The following is a 17,866-nucleotide window of genomic DNA, read 5'->3' as shown; positions in this document are numbered from 1 at the left end:
TTTCTCTGTTAAACACTTTAATTGTCAATTCTTCCCTTCCAGCTTGTGTTACGTTGATCGTTTTATGTCGAAAGTCCGAACAGCCATAGTTCCCCCCGTTTTTTCCAAGTCCGTGAGTAGTACAGATAGCGGGCACAAAAGGAGTGTGACATGACGTCATTGACCACAAATTTTGACTCGCCTAGTTTATGAATTTCTATGTATGGAGCTCCGCGCGCGGCCTGCGGCCCTTCTGGCTCCGCTATCATTTACCAATTCCACAAGATTAGGTTATGATCTCTAAGTGTGTAGCTGCATTTGATAGACAAGTGATACATTTCTACAATAAAATAATCAGGTATCTTATATAAATGTCCCTGGCAAAGGTACTCAGTTCTTTTGTTGAGCTCAGCTTTGAAGATCAAGAGACGGGCAGATGTTTGCGGCAAGAGAATCCAACATTTCATACTCAAACTACCCATGATGAAAATTTTCAGCCACTTTTTTAAAACTTTTACTAAGCTCAAGTACTAGATGAATAGTAGATGCAGCTCCAATTTTTTGTGAATACACATCTTAATACATTATCCTCCTCCTACTTTATTCACAAAGCACAGTTATCCTTCTTAAAATGTTAAACTTTAAAAAATCCACAAATTTTTCAACCTTTGAAGATTTGCTGTCATAAATGCAACCACTGCATAAGATAAGAATAGAAAAATCACAGTTTGGACAGCATCCACTCAGAAAGGGGAAGGGGCACTTCAAAAGGCCAAACATACTATAAGTGTTCCCTGCTCACTTATACTGTGTTTCCTTCTCACATATACTGTAGATTTCCCTGCTCGGTTTTCCCTACTTACACCTACTGTAAGCGTCCCCTGCTCACACATACTGTAAGCGTCCCCTGCTCACACCTACTGTAAGTGTTCCCTGCTCACATATACTGTAAGTGTTCCCTTCTCACATATACTGTAAGTGCTCCCTGCTCACACATACTGTAAGTGCTCCCTTCTCACATATACTGTAAGTGCTCCCTGCTCACACATACTGTAAGTGTTCCCTGCTCACACCTACTGTAAGTGTTCCCTGCTTACACATACTGCAAGTGTTCCCTTCTCACATATACTGTAAGTGCTCCCTGCTCACACATACTGTAAGTGTTCCCTGCTCACATATACTATAAGTGTTCCCTACTCACACATACTGTAAGTGTTCCCTACTCACACATACTGTAAGTGTTCCCTACTCACACATACTGTAAGTGTTCCCTACTCACACATACTGTAAGTGTTCCCTGCTCACACATACTGTAAGTGTTCCCTTCTCACATATACTGTAAGTGCTCCCTGCTCACACATACTGTAAGTGTTCCCTACTCACACCTACTGTAAGTGTTCCCTACTTACACCTACTGTAAGCGTTCCCTGCTCACACATACTGTAAGCGTCCCCTGCTCACACATACTATAAGTGTTCTTATTATAATTTAACATTTTCTGTTATGCTGTCGACACCCAGCGAGACAGTTTCGGCCAAAGCCGAAGTGGTATACAAAACAAATATGGTAACAAATATTGGTAACCCATCGACTCGAATTTTGGTGACGTCATCGATGACGTCACTAGGAGCAAAAATATGCTGACGTAAAAAAACATTTATAGCGGAGCCAGCGCGGCCGCAGGCCGCGCGCGGAGCTCCATAGTTATGGAGAAATGGTATATAACTATGCGACTCAGTTTTTTGGGTCATCGCGCGGGTACCCTGTGGTGTCGCCCGCCTGCCCTTGGAGCCAGCACAATTTGCGATAACTTCGTGAAACGTCACCTCAGGGAAATCATTATACAAGAATACATTTTAGCACTATCCGAGAATGCTACATACTTAATAAAACCCCGAAAGGTACAGCAAAACTTACAATAATTTAGTTTTTAGTGTTTTTGTATTTACACTCACGGGAACCCTGTGTCTAATTTTTCCCGCGTTTTTGTTCTTCTAACTCGCAGCCGACACCGTGAGTATTGTTGATAAAGTTTTGCATTATTTTCGTCGTGGCTAAAACTAAAAAGGAAAATCGACACATCTTAACACTTTTATAATAAAAAGACGTACAAACGATGGACGGAAGGACAAACGATGGAAAAAGAAGGTAAGTAAGACTTCAATTTTAAAACTTCGTCGGAGCTATGAAAAACTCGTGTTGACATATTTCTAGCACTCAATAAGATTAACTGTTGAAGCCATGTGAGGGCCTTTTCTAACTAGTAATTTAGCTAGTTTGTTTATCGATTATCCCATAAAAAGGATAGGAAGATCATGTGGTAATTGTGCGATTGATTGTCAGTAAACAAACGTCGCATTCTTTTTTAGAAAATGTTTGTTATTTCTTTGCCTTTAATTAATTCGCTGTGTTTACTTTCGGTAAAGGAGGAAAAAAAACTAGATGCACGGCTGTCTCCAGTTTTTTCGATTTTTAGCCTAAATAACAAGTTTCTGGCTTTAAAACACTTCCACGATTAGTTAGAACAGCCAAGCGACGATTTTTAGCCTGAAAAGCTATGCAACAAGCGGCCCGCAAATGCTCGGCAAAGAATGAACGAAGCGTGGAGTTCGACATTTCATGCATCGTTCATGTGCCGAGCACTCGCATGTCGCCTTTTGCGAATTTTTTCAAGCTCGAAGCCATCGCTTGACGGTTCTAAATAACAGGAGGAGGTTTTTAAAGTCAAAACTTTTCATTTTGGCTTATCGACAAAAAGAAAAAAAGGAAGTGCATCTACTTTTTTTCTTCTTGCACAGCTGTTATGGCGAATACGAGAAGTTTCGAACTCCACGCTTGGTTCATACTGTGCCGAGCATTTGCGGGTCACTCAATGCACTGCTTTTCAAGCTAAAAAACATGTCTTGGCTGTTCTTAATAATCTTGGAAGTTTTTCAAAGCGAGAAACTTGTTATTTAGGCTAAAAATCGAGAAAATGGGAGACAGCCGTGCAGGTAGTTTTTTTTCCTCCTTTACCGGTAGCCGTGCAAGTAGACACAGTGTAATTAATTCAAGAGGTAAATTCAGTTAAATAAAGAACGATTTCTCATCTGGAAATTCCACATCACATTTAAGTTCTGTCAGCTCTTTTGTGAAAGATATCGAGCGAGGACCGGTTTTAGTTATTTTGTGAGTTCGAAGAACATTTGACATTTAAAATGAATTTTGGTTTAATTCTAAAAAAAAAAGGTTCATGAGGGGTTAAATGTTTTTAAAAGATCTGCTTTACCAACACATTTCCCTTATGATTCTTTTTCTACAGCTTTTCCTATAAAAAAGGCCATTCAACCTTTGGCTCATCAGCTTCTAAAAAACAGACTTCATAATTAAATTAGTAACCTTCTTTTCTTAATGTTACTTGGAACTATTTTTAATTTTAGGTTTATTAATTAGGCTTTGTGCAGCATAATATTATATCTTAAGTATTCTTCCGTAGCTTTTTGTCACTTTTCTCAATTTTTTTTTTCAGATGAATCCCAGCTGACAGCTTTAAAGGCATGATGCTTGGACAGAATGTATTCATTAATACAGCTAAGAAACAAAAAGATAGGTAGTAGTTACCAATGAAAACTTGTTATAAAAAAAAACGAAGCCAGCTAATAAAATAAACTAAAGTAGTCAGAAACTTTGAAAACAAGTTAGAGTGGTTTATTTCATTCACCCTTTGACAAAGTGGCTGGTACAAAACACTGACCAAAATTGGCCCCCTGCAAATGGAACCTTGCTAAAAAAAAGATTTCTAGATATAAATGGATTTTCTAATAAAAAACTTATTTGAATCTGAGATGATATTTGCAAAAATCAACAGCACTGTACTCTCATTATTAGTCAACATAATAAATGGGTGTATAGAATGTACCATTTGACCTTTCATGAAATTATTTCACAGATAATTTAGCACTATACACAAAAGTGATCTTTTTTTAATGCCACACCGAGCCCATTTTATGTTTTAGCACAAAAATAACAGATGTACATACCCTTGAAACCCTGATGCTTCAATATGGGTCCATGGACCACCTCAAGGAGGGTCAGTGTTTTTTACAAACCATACCCAAGACATACTGCCAATTCAAATAGAGTAGTAGCCACAAAAACACAGTAAAGAAGGTTGAGAAAACTGTTTAGCCAATATTTGTAATTTGTACCAAATAACTTTTATTATCCTTTTACTGAAAGAAAAATATAAAAATCAAGAAATTCTAGTAGTGCAATGTGAAAGGAAGAAAGGGTATGTTTGCTGATCTCTCTCCCTTGTGTGGTATTTTGAGCGTTTTATTGAGAGGGGTGATTCTGCTTTTCTCTCCTTGTTCGATTTGAGATTTGTCAAAGAACCTGTGCTATTATTTGGCTTAAGAGTAGATGCCAACACCTTGGTTGGATGCATATCTGCAAGACCATTTATCCCTTAGACTGATGCCTGGGTATCTTCATCTTGTTGTGTTTATTTTGAATTTATGAATTTTTTCCGTTGTGGGTACTTCCCAAAGCCGGTACAGGCCGGTTGAGGGGTCAATGTGTTTAATATTTATTTAATTTTTAAGCGAGGATATGCAAAGATTTGGTCGTTTTGAGCTCCACTACTAGGCAATGACTAAGTCTATGTATATATTATCATCTATCTATCCATAACCTTCCTTCAAGAGGAAGAGGGATACAAACCTTATACTCCCTAGTCTCGTTGATAAACACTTGCTCCATAATCCAACGGTCACCTCGATCTCCCGACTTGAGCCATGCTAAGGTTTCTTGACCGCTGACTGTGACGTACACGAGAACGAGGCCCATCGTAATGCCGTTCAGGTTACTAAAGAATGTCATACACTTAGGACCCGTCATCAGGGGGCTGTGCAGGCGCGCGGAGGCCCCTTCCCAGTGTAAAGAGGCTTCACTATAGATGTACCAGCCTTTGCCTGGTGTTGAGGAGTGAGATATGCGTATTCTTTGATTATCGTCATTATCATCATTACCAACAGAAACACTATTATCATCATCACTATCATCAATAAAAACAACACCACCATCATCACTGTCATCACTATCATCCCCAACACCGTCATCATCACTATCATCAGCAAAAACAGAACCATCATCATCACTATTATCACTAACACCATCATCATAACTATCATAACCAAAATAATTATTATCACTATCATGGCAATAACAACACCATCATCATCACTTCCCCAACACCGTTATCATCACTATCATGACCAACAATAACAACATCATCATCACATACGATTATTCTGCATTTAATTTTGCTATGCGCAACGAAAGAACGCCAAAGTAACCGTGATACTACTTGATGAGGTTAATTTTGATTGAGCTACACACGAGACGTTTTAAAATACGAAAACATAGGTGGGGAATCGGAACGTAAATGCCACGCTACTGAACAAAAGGACTTGTTTGCCTTTTTTAAAGTCCACAAAGGACCTGCTTGGTCCTAATTGACCCAGCGATTCAGACATCGAAGCTTCTAGAAGCCAAATGAAAAGGAGAAGAGGCAACGACGTACAAGTAATGGCGTCCTGCCGTTTGACATGCACTTGACGTGCACTTTTGCTGAGCAATTTACCGCGTGGCTAAAGGGCAGTGGAGGGGGATGCAAAAATGACCGACAAGCGCAGCAACTGGTTAGCAAATGCTTGAGGATTCTGAAATTTTGATTCTTAAAATGTGCCTAAGCTAATGAGTAGAGAGAATATGGGTTACATGCAAGGGTCCTGATACCCAATGAAAACCCAGATGAACCTCAGTAGTGATTTGGATATTTGATCCAAAGCGATGTTCATCTGGGTTCTCATTGAAAATCAAGAGCGGTTTATAGAACAATAGCATCAATGATAGCTTTATTGATCATAATTTTAACACTATTCAGAACGGGCTTTTTGGGGCTTCCTCTGACTAGGGGGGGGGGGGGGGGGGGCCCTTTCGGCCCCCCAGCCGTAACCTTTGAACCATTGAGGCTATTATGACAAACTTTTCAAAGAATCATTATCTTACAAAGAGGTAATGGTATATTATATTAATGGTATAATGCAACACAATAACGTATTATGACGCCATGAAAGGACATATGGTTATAAATAGCCTATCTTTCGAAAATTAAACATAGAACATCCAAAATCCAAATAAGTCAAAAAAGTTATCATAGCGGAGCCAGCGCGGCCGCAGGCCGCGCACGGAGCTCCATAGGTATAGAAATATGGTATAACTATGCGACTTGGTTATTGTGGTCATCGCTCGGGTACCCTGTGTGTCACAATCCAGTAAATCATGCAACTCCCAGGCCCCCATTCGGCCCCAACTAGAAAGAAGTCATCGTCAAGTGACACGTCAATCACGATGACGTCATGATGATATTTACTCAATCACCAAACTGGACATAACCGGTTTATAACCAGTCTAACTGGAAATAAAGCTAACGTGTTTTTAGCGGAGCCAAGCGCGGCCGCAGGCCGTGCGCGTAGCCCCATAGGCATAGAAATATGGTATAGGTATGCGACTTGGTTTTTGTGGTCATCGCGCGGGTACCCTGTGGTGTTACTCGCCAGCCAGCCAGCCAGCCAGCCAGCCAGCCAGCCAGTCAGTCAGCCGCGTGACTCTCAGGCCCCACTCGGCCCCGAAATGGCGACTAAATACAAGCATGGAGCAAGGGAAAAAGTTCTTGTCGATTATGCGATGATTATTTATTTTGCCTCAAATTTTGTGACTTAAGGATAAAGTCAACTAGAGGAGATCTACTAACATTCATTCACGCCAAGATTTATCTGGTTTTAGCTAGTAAATTTAAGCAAGTAACAGTTCACATTAAAAAGCGAACAGAACCACAAGAAAGCGACCAAAAAAAACACACAAAAAAACAATGCAAGGTGAGTTTCGGACGACGATTTGTATTGTCTATTGAGGATATGACAGTTATTAGGCTTTTTGTTGTCCTTTTTGTATGCTTTGAGGATGCGAGTACTTAACAGGGTACATAACAGGTTTTGTTTTGACATTCTTCGTTTTATCTATATTCTTGATTGTGTTGAATAAAATACAATACAACAAAAACTGGAATTCGTCTTTAATAAGACTTCTTCAGGGCAGATTGATTGTGTTGAGATATTTCATAAAGGCTAACCAATATCGTATTGCATTTGTCAAATACTGCTAAAGAAGACTGTTCTTGTCTTTATATCCTGTGCTCTTAGTCCTAAGAAGATACATATCCTTAGAAGATACAGCAGCTTTTTCAACTTACAAGAGAAATTTTCCTTACCGAGGATAATATGTATTGTTGTTATTGTCTGCATCTTGCATCTCATGTGTTTATTTTTTTTTTCAAATAGTTGTGGAAAATTAGTTAAATTATAAATGGCTTGATAAAAGATTGTTTTGAAAGAAATAATAAATAATTGTTTTCACTCTTTTATGAACCAGGAACTACCTGAGGGCCAAGATGAATGCTAAAGACTGGAAGACATGAGAATTAAAAATCATGTCTTGAAGAGAACAGTAGGATGTTCTTATTCACTAGTCATTTGATACCCCCACACCCATGGTCCCAGGGAAGGGTGGGGGATTAAACTTTAATAAAAGCCTGTTTCCAAGTTAAGAGTCAAAAACAGTCAATACCACCAAACCCTCTTGACATATTCTGGTTAAAAAGTGGTCTAAAACCCCACATTAACCCCTGACTTCTGCGAGACCATAAGGGAAGGGGCGCAAATGACTAGTTCATTACTATGTGATTCAGCAGTACACACTCATAGGTATTTTTAGAACAAGATACTTATATAATATAAAACTAAAAACAAACTTTTGCTTTTTAAATAATAAATCTGTAAAGAAAACAGTTTTCTATCAACCTAAAGATAATGGGAAAGGGGATATTTTAGAAAAGTACTGAATATAATTATCACATTATTGTTATTACATTTTCTTTTCAAACATTTAAGGAAGAGTCATATTTCTTCCTTTTTCTTCTCCCTGTTGACTACTTTTATGCAATTGATGCTCTTTGCTATTTCCCCTCTACACCAAAAATAAATTAATGAACAGATTTGATTTTTAAATTAGAAATTACATTTATTACTTTCACTTATATTTTCTTTTTAGGATTTTCTTTCCAAGTCTCTTGCCCATTTCATTTATTTTAGATGTTTAGATTTATTTCATTGGAATAGTTAGATCCAGGGTTTCTCAAAACACCAAAATATAATGCATTACTGGATGTATAATGGTAGATATTAATTCCCATGGTGATGGAAAATCACCACTTAAAATGGTACATTAAATCTTCAGCATTGCATCTTATCTAAACTTGTGTCTGACACTATATTCCATCTTTGAAATCCTGTTTCATCCATTGTTCTTCGCAAGAACATAGCTTGTCAGAATGTAGCTTTACAAATGTACATTAATGGAACTTTTATTAAGGGAGAGGGTTTTTTAGGGCAAGATACTTAAACTTTATAACACTAGCAACAACCTTGTTCTTTTTCAATAGAAGAATTGTGTTCACATAGCTTGTATAGCAAAGACATGGCCTCTTTAGAGGCCTGTGGTGGTGAAAGGGTTAAGTTAATGGGAAAGGGGAAATGTCAAGAAATGCTCAATCAAATTATTTTCATTACTGTTATATTTTTTTCAAGTTGAGTCAATTCACTTTATATCTCCTCTCCCGTCGATTATTTTTTAGTCAATTGATATTCTTTGATTCCTCTCTACCCCAAACATAGACCAATGAAAGGGTTTGGTTTGAAATTAGAAGTTAGCATTTTCAATCTGTTTTTTCTTCATTGCATATTCGGTCCAATGAAGGAGAGAATCGCCACTAAATCAATAAATAAAAATCACAGTATGGCATCTAAACAGTCTAAATATATTATTTTGAATCTTTGGAATGCTGTTACATCCATGACATTTTCTGCACAATGGCAAAGCTTGTGGGAGTATTGTTTTGATTAAAAAAAGATATTCATAATGGAACTTCTATGATGGGACATAAGAATTTACCATTAGACTCTTGACAACTTTGACAGCCATATCCACACCAGGAATTGTGTTTGTTAACTTTGATATACTGCATGATTTAAATTATTGAATAAGGCCTGGATCCATTTGGTTGGTACAATAAATAAATCTCAGTAGAGAGCAGGATCCTTGATCTTTTTAGGTATATTTACTTTTTAGGTATATTTTATACCATTGGGCTAATTTTCAGATCATGTCATCTCGTTTCGATCTATTTTTGTTGAAGAAAAACCAAGAAGAGGGGAGGAGCGAAATAATGAGGAGGAGAGGTCACGAGTGTTGACAGAAGAACAAAGAACTCGGCAATGACAGCGTGACCTTGTACTCACCGAGGAGCAAAGAGTGCGAAAAAGACAGACAAGCTCCGAGTACAGGTTAAGTAGTAAGCAAAGAGTCCGAAAAAAGCAAAAGGACTCGGAGTACGAACTAGATGACGAGCAGAGAGCTCGTAAGAGGCAGAGAAACTTAGAAACACTCAACGCCCAGCGTACAATGATGGCAGAAGACAGCTTGTTTGCTCAAAGGCAAAGAGAAAGGGCTCGTGAGCGACAGAGGGCATCTAGACTCAGGGGATAAAACAACAGAGGCAGCCCTCCACTACTACCGCTTTTGTTGGTGAGTTTTCTTTGAGTAAAATAATGTCTATATTCGATATTCTTATTTGTTTTCTTTCTTCTTCTTAGACTAAGGCTATCATTTTCTATTGAGAGTAAGATCAAATACCTCAAATAAAGCAAACCAGAATCAGTAATGCAGAATTAGTTTATTTGTCATTTAGTTTATTTATCAAGCTAAGTATGCCAGATGTGGCATACTTAGCTTGGTTGTGTAAAATGCATAATAAGCTGAAACTGTTGAGCCCAATTCTGTTGAGTTAAATTCTCGTTCTGCATTGTAATAGTGTGAAAAGTTCGTGTACAGTAATCAAAAGGCCTATCCGAAAGAGAAATATTATAGACGTGTTTGTTTTTGTCAACTCAAATATTTCAAAATATCATAGTTATCTTATTTCTTGTCACCTCTAATTTTGCATAAATATCATAGTTGAGTTTAGTTTTGGCACCCAAAATATAATGCATAATTATTATAGTTTTGGTTGCAAAAAAATAATACATAATTATGATAGTTGTGTTTTTGTTACCTCAGATGTTTCATAAATATTATAGTTGTGTTTTAGTTAAATCTCGTATACATACATACATATTGTAGGTGGTGATCTGTCGTATCTCTAAAAGTTTCAAAGTTTTGATGTTACCCCTTTTATAGTTAAAATATCAATTTTGCACAACAATTTTTAATGAAAGATACTGTACATGACAGGTGTACTATTTTGAAATCCAGGAGTACAAGCATAAAGTCCTATTAGCAGACTCTGCCATAGCAGACTATAATTTGCAGATACCAGATGAATGTGTAGATGCTGCATACACTAATTGTAGACACACTGTAGGTTAGATTCTAAACTGTTTTACATTTGGCTCATTGCTGATTATAAACACGGAGAAAGATATTCTAACAAAAAGTAAGGTTTGTATTTCTGAAATCCTTCTTTACTCTGCATACATAAGAGCTTTTTATAGGTTGACCAGGTAGGTTTTAATTCCTTTTTTCCCATTTAATGAGGTAAGTGTAAAAAAACACAGATAAATTATTTAAAAAGTAAGCTGTATATCAATATTTTGGTGTAAATGAACCCAATTCACTTTGATACTATGAAAGAAATATGGCTAAATGATTCCAGTCAGGTCTTATTTATCTGACACACTTATGCTTTTTCCCCTCAGTTCTCAAAGATGTTTTGCAAGGTTGTTTTCGGTCAATTACAGCATAAAATAAAAAAAATCGCATATTTACATGACCCATTAATTAATTGATTCGTTACCCATGAAGCTATGCCGGTATGATACATAGATTCTAGATGGTGTTTATTGGTGTATTTTAGGTGAGCCCTAACGTTTGGAAAATGTATAATTTGATACTTCTTTCATCCTTTTTTATAGAGAAGAACAACAACAAGATAAGAAGAGGTGATGCATCTGTAGGTGGCGGCAGTGGTGGGGCCAAGCAGTTTGTCTTCCACATATATTGATTTCCATATTTAGGGGAGTGCTTTTGGTGCCTCCTCTAAATATGGAAATTAATTGTTACGTGGTAGACAAACTGTTGTCTCTTTATTAATACATGTTTTAACATTTATTATTTGATATAATAATAATTATGTATTAATAAGGAGACAACAGTTTGTACAATGATAATAAAAACAAGCATTATTTGAAAGGCACCAATTTGTTAATAAAAGTATTTATTGTCATTCTCGTGCTCAATTCAATTCATTCATCCATCATAATCCTGGGTAGTCTCCCTGTGGGAGTGAAGGGAGGTAAATATATCAGTTGTTATTGAAAACAAAAATTTATTAATTTGATAGCCCTAAAGGATAGCAGTATCAGAATAACCATTGGACACCCCCTGTGGGATAGTAGTTGCGTGAAGTTTATACCCTAAAAGATAGAATGATTATCTACACCCCATCTACTTTTTTGGAGAGTCAAACCCCAGGGGGTGGGGGCCATGGCAGAAATTAGTAATGTACCCAAGACACCAGAATTTACTTGGAAATGGATATAAAATATAAAAACTACTCCAAAGCTAGTTTGAATCCCCAATATCCTTAAATTTGCTACAAGTATTGCTAAAAAAGTGCATCCACGCAGGCTCCGCTATATATTATATAGCTATAATATATCTATATCTATATATATATATATATATATATATATATATAATATATCTAAAATGATGGTTAAAGGCTTTCATAGAAAGTGCTCAATACTCGAAAGTAGAGCGGTGTATAGTGTTGGTTTGAGAAAAATACACGAAACAGACCTGTAGGGAAACCTATGTAGTTTGTATTTTTCTCAAACCAACACTATATAATATATCTATATATTATTCACTTCGTATTCAATAAGGGACCAATATTCTTCAAAATAATTGTCTTTGTGACATCACGATGACGTCACTTCGTCTGACAGAATAACTGCGATTTATCGCAGATTTTTAAGAAATAAATTTAAAATCAAGACAAAACTTTTTATTTAGTAGGTTATAGACATTGTAAGTCTACGATACATAAAAAATCAGCGTTTTTTTTTTACCTATATACGCGATTTTATGAGGTACTTACAGCATATACAGTGCCAATATAAGCCGCCATCTTGGATAACCGTGAGGGGGATTGGGTCTACCTTTTAAAACTTTTTCTCTTAAACACGAGGTTCAGGTATAAAAGGATTAGCTCCGCCCACAAAAGATGGCGTCTTTTTTAAAATTCAAAATGGCTGGTTAGAAGCAAGAAATGGGGAAGCGTAACTTTTCGCAAAAACACAAAACTCAAAGAATATTGTTTAAATGGAAATAAAAAAAAATTTAAGGAGAAAAATAATCAATACATCCATTTTATTTAATCACACATCACCCAAAAATCGCCTTTCCAACGCGTTTAAAATTTCGCGCCTAAACGAGCTAACCAACCAAAAAAGACAAAATGGCCGCTTTAACTTCGACCCAGCTTTTACTCTTCCATACGAACATGAGCCCCTAAACAGTACTTCATATCGAACAGTACTTCATATCGCGATATGCGTAAGAATTTATGCGTAAAAGTCCTGGCCGCCGATCAACTAAAAAAAAAAATAAGGCCAGCACTAAACTCGACAAAAAATTTACTTACCTCTCTTCGCTTTTGGCCTTTCGCTCGAGATAAATGCTCTTATCATTAGCTACATAAATGTATTAGCGATTTTGTAAACAGCGTTTGAGAGGGCAAATTATTTGAAAAGTGGTCAGAGAAGCGAATTTAGATTATGAGGAATAGTTCTCTGGTTGTTGTTTATAAGTACTGTTGTCGTTTAGAAAGATCCAATCGGGTCCTCTCCCTTCGACCTTCAAAGAATCAGTAGAAGCTCTGTGTGCAAGCCTATGAGATGAAGCATTTTGAAATGATGGTGAGCTCTTTTTTTGCAAATACTTCTTATACCATACTGTACCTTGAAGCTTATCAAAAGTACATACCAAAAAAATTATAACAAATTAGTAAACTTATCAACTTATTCATTGAAGGTAGGATGTTCCTGGTACTCTAATGCAGAGATGTAAGAGAAATAAACCCGTCATCTTTACCGGTTCTACATTATTTTATGGCTACTTGCTCCAAGGCACGCCATGCATCGTGTCACGTTCCCCTCTGAAAATCTTATCGATTTTTGCCACTAAAAATAAAATGAAATTATGGCTTTTCGCTAAAGAGCATAATAGCAGAATTGCAAGAAAAGTGTTTTTCTTACCTATTATCGCCTTTTAAAGGATGTTGAAGCCCAAACTCGTAGGCAGGCGTAGTTAGAAAAAGCAATGGTAATGACGGCGATTCGATTTTTTATGGAGGTTCTCCGGGAGCTCTTCACTCTAGGAGGTTGAGTGACAATGAGCGTTTAATGGAGCCGACGACAGTTTTATCTTGAAATATTAACAAATACCGTTATATCCCCCTACCAAACAAAACACAATCAAATATTTCGCCTTATTTTCTAAATACAAGGTCTTTTAAATTTCACCACAGGGAGCCCGTTATGGACGCTTTTTTTTTCTAATTTTTATTCCGTTATTACACACAATCCTCAAGCGGTAGCGGTGGGCACCGGTCTCAATATTAATTAGCATCCTCTTGGCTATTTTTATGCCAAATTTGGTGCTTTTGTCCGCTATGTATAGATTGGAAAACTAAGCGACCGGACTATACCTTTAATATAGCATAAGTTTGCGAATGAACTCTAATTTAAAGTAATCATTTAAATATCATTCCCCTAAAAAAAAATTCTATTTTTTTTTTTATTTAAAATAGAGGAATATCAAATATGTTTTGCCAAATTTAGATTTTAGTTTTTAAAAATCAGCGATTTTTAGCTAATTATGTGACACCAGCATCCGCCATATTGGATTTAACGCATTGACTGGCTATTTTTGAGCTGAATTAAAAAAAAACAGACTAAAAACAGATACCTCCCACCTATTCTGAGTTTTGTACAGCCTGTCAGAGTCAAACACAGCTGCACCTAGTCAGCTGTATCCTAGCTTTCCAACAGTGCATTGTAGAATTCTACCCATCTATCAGCCAAGACCTACTATCAAGAGCACTCGACTTCGCCTCCAACTATGACGAAATCACCCCTGATGAAAAAGAGATCATAACCCACTCCAAGAGCTCCTTCCTGGTCCACAACCAAACACCCTGGCAGAAGAAAGGCAACACGATATTTGATGTTACGATGGGGAGCTTCGATGGCGCAGAAACCTGTGAACTTGTAGGCAACTTCCTTCTCTCCCAACTTCAGGACCTCAATATGAACGTAGGACTCTACCGCGACGACGGACTAGCCATCACCAACGCCACACCCAGAGCCACCGAAAACCTAAAAAAGGAACTATGCCGCATCTTCAACAACAACGGACTCCGAATCACCATTGAGGCAAACAAACAAGTTGTCAATTTCCTAGACGTCACCCTCGACCTAAAACGTAATGCACACCAGCCTTATACAAAGCCAAACTCCTCGCTACAATATGTCCACCGTGAGAGCAACCACCCGCCCTCCATCACCAAGAACATCCCTACTGGTATCAACAGACGCCTATCTGCCCTATCTTCAGACCAAGCCTCCTTTGACCAGACCGCGCCACCTTACCAGAAAGCACTCGACGATAGCGGATACAACTACACGCTACGCTACGAACCCAACACCGTAACCAACCGTAAAACCCGCAAACGCAACAACATCCTATGGTACAACCCGCCCTTCAGCAAGAACACCAGCACCAACATCGGCCACAGATTCCTCACCCTGATAGACAAGCACTTCCCGAAAGACAACCACCTCCGTAAAATCTTCAACAGAAACACCATCAAAATCAGTTACAGCTGCATGAACAACACCAAACAGATCATCGACAACCACAACAAGCGCATCATCACCGCATCGTCGGCCACCGAGATCGCCAGCTCCGCCCCTACCACTACCAACAACAAGACATGCAACTGCCGACAGAAAGACACCTGCCCTCTAGACGGAAACTGCCTACAGACATCTGTTATCTACCAAGCTACCGTAACTCGAAAAGACAACAACACCTCGGAAACATACGTCGGGCTCACTGAAAACAGCTTCAAGACCAGGTACAGAAACCACACCGCATCATTCCGACACGCCAAACACAGAAACACCACCGAACTCAGCAAACACGTCTAGACTCTCAAGGTCAACATGATTGAGTACTTTATTTCATGGCGCATTCTTTCTTCCCACTCCGCCTACAACAGTACCACTAAGCGTTGCAACCTCTGCCTCAAGGAAAAGCTGACGATCATCTGCCAACCCAAACTATCAACTCTAAATAAACGCAATGAACTCGTGTCCTCGTGCCGCCACAGAAACAAAGCCCTGCTACGAAACAATTAGAACTGTTAATCCCGTCACCGTTAAATTTTCGCGCTATCAATTTTTCACACGTTCCGCACTGTTAGTTTTCGCCCCGCATATTTAATGTAACTCGCTATTGTTCCTCTTACCGCCTTAGCTAAAACTATCAGTCTATTATTATGTAAATTTCAATGTTAATAGTATATATACGATGGTAGGAATACTCTCATTAAATCCCCTGATGAGTGGGCAACCACGAAACAGACCTGTAGGGAAACCTATGTAGTTTGTATTTTTTCTCAAACCAACACTGTATATATATATATATAGATATATATATATATATATATATATATATATATATATATATATATATATATATATATATATATATATATATATATATATATATATAGGTTTAGGGTATATATGTTTAGGTATCTAGACATTGTAGAGTTGCTGTAACTAATGGCAACTTCTAGCAGTAAACCATGTAAATGTTGCACAGCATTGTTTTTTAGGTGAAGTGGCTCAACCAGGGCTTTATCGCATAGTGCTATAAACTAGAGTTATCTTGCTTTTTTTAGTTGTATGAGCCAGACTAGGTTTGATCTTGCATTTAACGCTTTCTACTTCCTTAACAACTTTTATTCTGTCAGTGAAGGCCCTATGGCTTTCATTTGCTGTCAGTACCAACCCCAAATTTTGCATTTAATGTGTTACAGTCAGCTTTTGATGCATTTGCAAAACTGGAGAAGTAAGTGGCTGCATTTCTCAGTTCACCATTAAGAAAAGCAAGGAATTTCATGTCTGAATGAATGATTTCAACACTGAAGGTTACTTGTTTGCCAGAAATTGTAAATGTTTTTTTTTTGTAAGTCATTGGCTGCGAATTAACTTAACATAGTATACTACAGCTGGGTGCTCCTCTTTACAGTTGGCACAAATCAATAGAAAGTTATCATTGGGACTTGCAACCTTAGGCCCAGCATTCAGAAAACTAATGAGAAATGATGTTGACTCATCCCATTTGCCAAAGGGAGCTCCGTTACCCCCAACAGCAAGCTTAAAATGCCCTTTATGCTCTCCAAGCCAAGATAGTTTTTGGGAAGGCTTTCTGTACTGGTCAGTTGTAAGGTAAATAGTACAAAGTTCAATTTCAAGGGCTTCTAGATCTCTGAAAATGCCATCTACATGTTGTCCCAAGGGCAGACTTGAACACAGTTTTTCACGAACAGAATATATTTCACCCATGTCAATTTTATTTATTTTCTTGATAAGTTGGCTATATGGCAGTGCTTTTGGTATTTGGATGCCTTGATCCAAATGCTATCCTCTTTTTTTAAACAAATCCTTTTTTGTTACTTTTCCAGAGTTTTTCATAACCAAAGCTGACCTGCTTTTTTCATATTTCACCTTCCCAATCACTCCACCAACATAAAGAAGAAAATAGTGAACGGATAAAGTTATCTTCACTCTGTTCATATTCTTTAACTTCTTTATTGATGTTATGCAAAGAAGCATTACAAAATTTCCCCTTGGTTTGAAGATATTTGCATAAATATTCTTTTTCGCTATATTTAACGGAGGGTGCTAAACACACCATCCAGAGCTGGTTTTCTATGCTCAGTTCATCCACCATGAATCTTGCTTGCTGCAACAAGTGACTCTAGTTGTCTACTGTATATACCCCTTCTGGGGATGTTTAATAATCCATCATTTAGAAGCTGTGTAGGGCTCTTCTTCCTTGCAGTCTCTGCATTGGTGGTTATTTTGAAGGCAAGCGATTTCTTACACACTGGAGTGTTTAGGTCTTCAGCATTGCCATCAAGGGATTCTTGCAAAATATTTTTCTGTGTTTATTAACAAAAAGAGAAAAAAACTAAATTTTAGAAATACAGAATGATTTTAAGATAAATAGGGCATAAACTAAAGCATCATAATCATCATGAATTTAAATAAAAGGCTGTTTCTAATAAGCTTGTTTCAAGAATTATACAGCTTTTTTTACTTGTTTCCTATAATCAAATTGAGATCAAACTATAAACTCTTTCAAACTAAAAACAACATCTATAAGAAAAACATTAAGGAGATTTTAACGCCCGATCAGTTTATAGAAAAATAAATAACATTATTCGCACCTTTTCCTCGAGTCTTGACAATCTTTTCCTGAGAGAAGCGAGTTCCTTGTTCTTTGTAAGATACTATTCGCTTGTTCTTTGTCCTTTCTCTTGCAAGGTCTACGATCGGGAATTGCCGCTTCTGCGAGGACTGGAGGGTTATTCTAGGAACAATCCTCTTCTTGCTCCCCATTCTACTCTACATCGCAGGATCTCGAGTTACCA

The 17,866-nt window shown here is 37.5% G+C and overlaps 2 long non-coding RNA genes across 2 annotated transcripts; both read left to right on the top strand.

Moving 5' to 3' along the window:
- The first annotated feature begins 1,806 nt into the window (after nucleotides 1-1,806).
- Nucleotides 1,807-3,632, top strand: LOC125563097. The gene is made up of 2 exons (XR_007308127.1): nucleotides 1,807-2,127; nucleotides 3,488-3,632. It is a non-coding gene; the product is annotated as an uncharacterized LOC125563097 (long non-coding RNA).
- A 5,459-nt stretch (nucleotides 3,633-9,091) lies between these two features.
- Nucleotides 9,092-11,359, top strand: LOC125563211. Its single transcript, XR_007308228.1, has 2 exons — nucleotides 9,092-9,663; nucleotides 11,049-11,359. It is a non-coding gene; the product is annotated as an uncharacterized LOC125563211 (long non-coding RNA).
- The last annotated feature ends 6,507 nt before the right edge of the window (nucleotides 11,360-17,866 follow it).

Source organism: Nematostella vectensis, chromosome 5, assembly GCF_932526225.1.
Source record: "Nematostella vectensis chromosome 5, jaNemVect1.1, whole genome shotgun sequence".
NCBI classification, from domain to species: domain Eukaryota; kingdom Metazoa; phylum Cnidaria; class Anthozoa; order Actiniaria; family Edwardsiidae; genus Nematostella; species Nematostella vectensis.
Note: the sequence above shows the minus strand (reverse complement) of the source record. Positions and strands in the feature narration are given on the sequence as shown.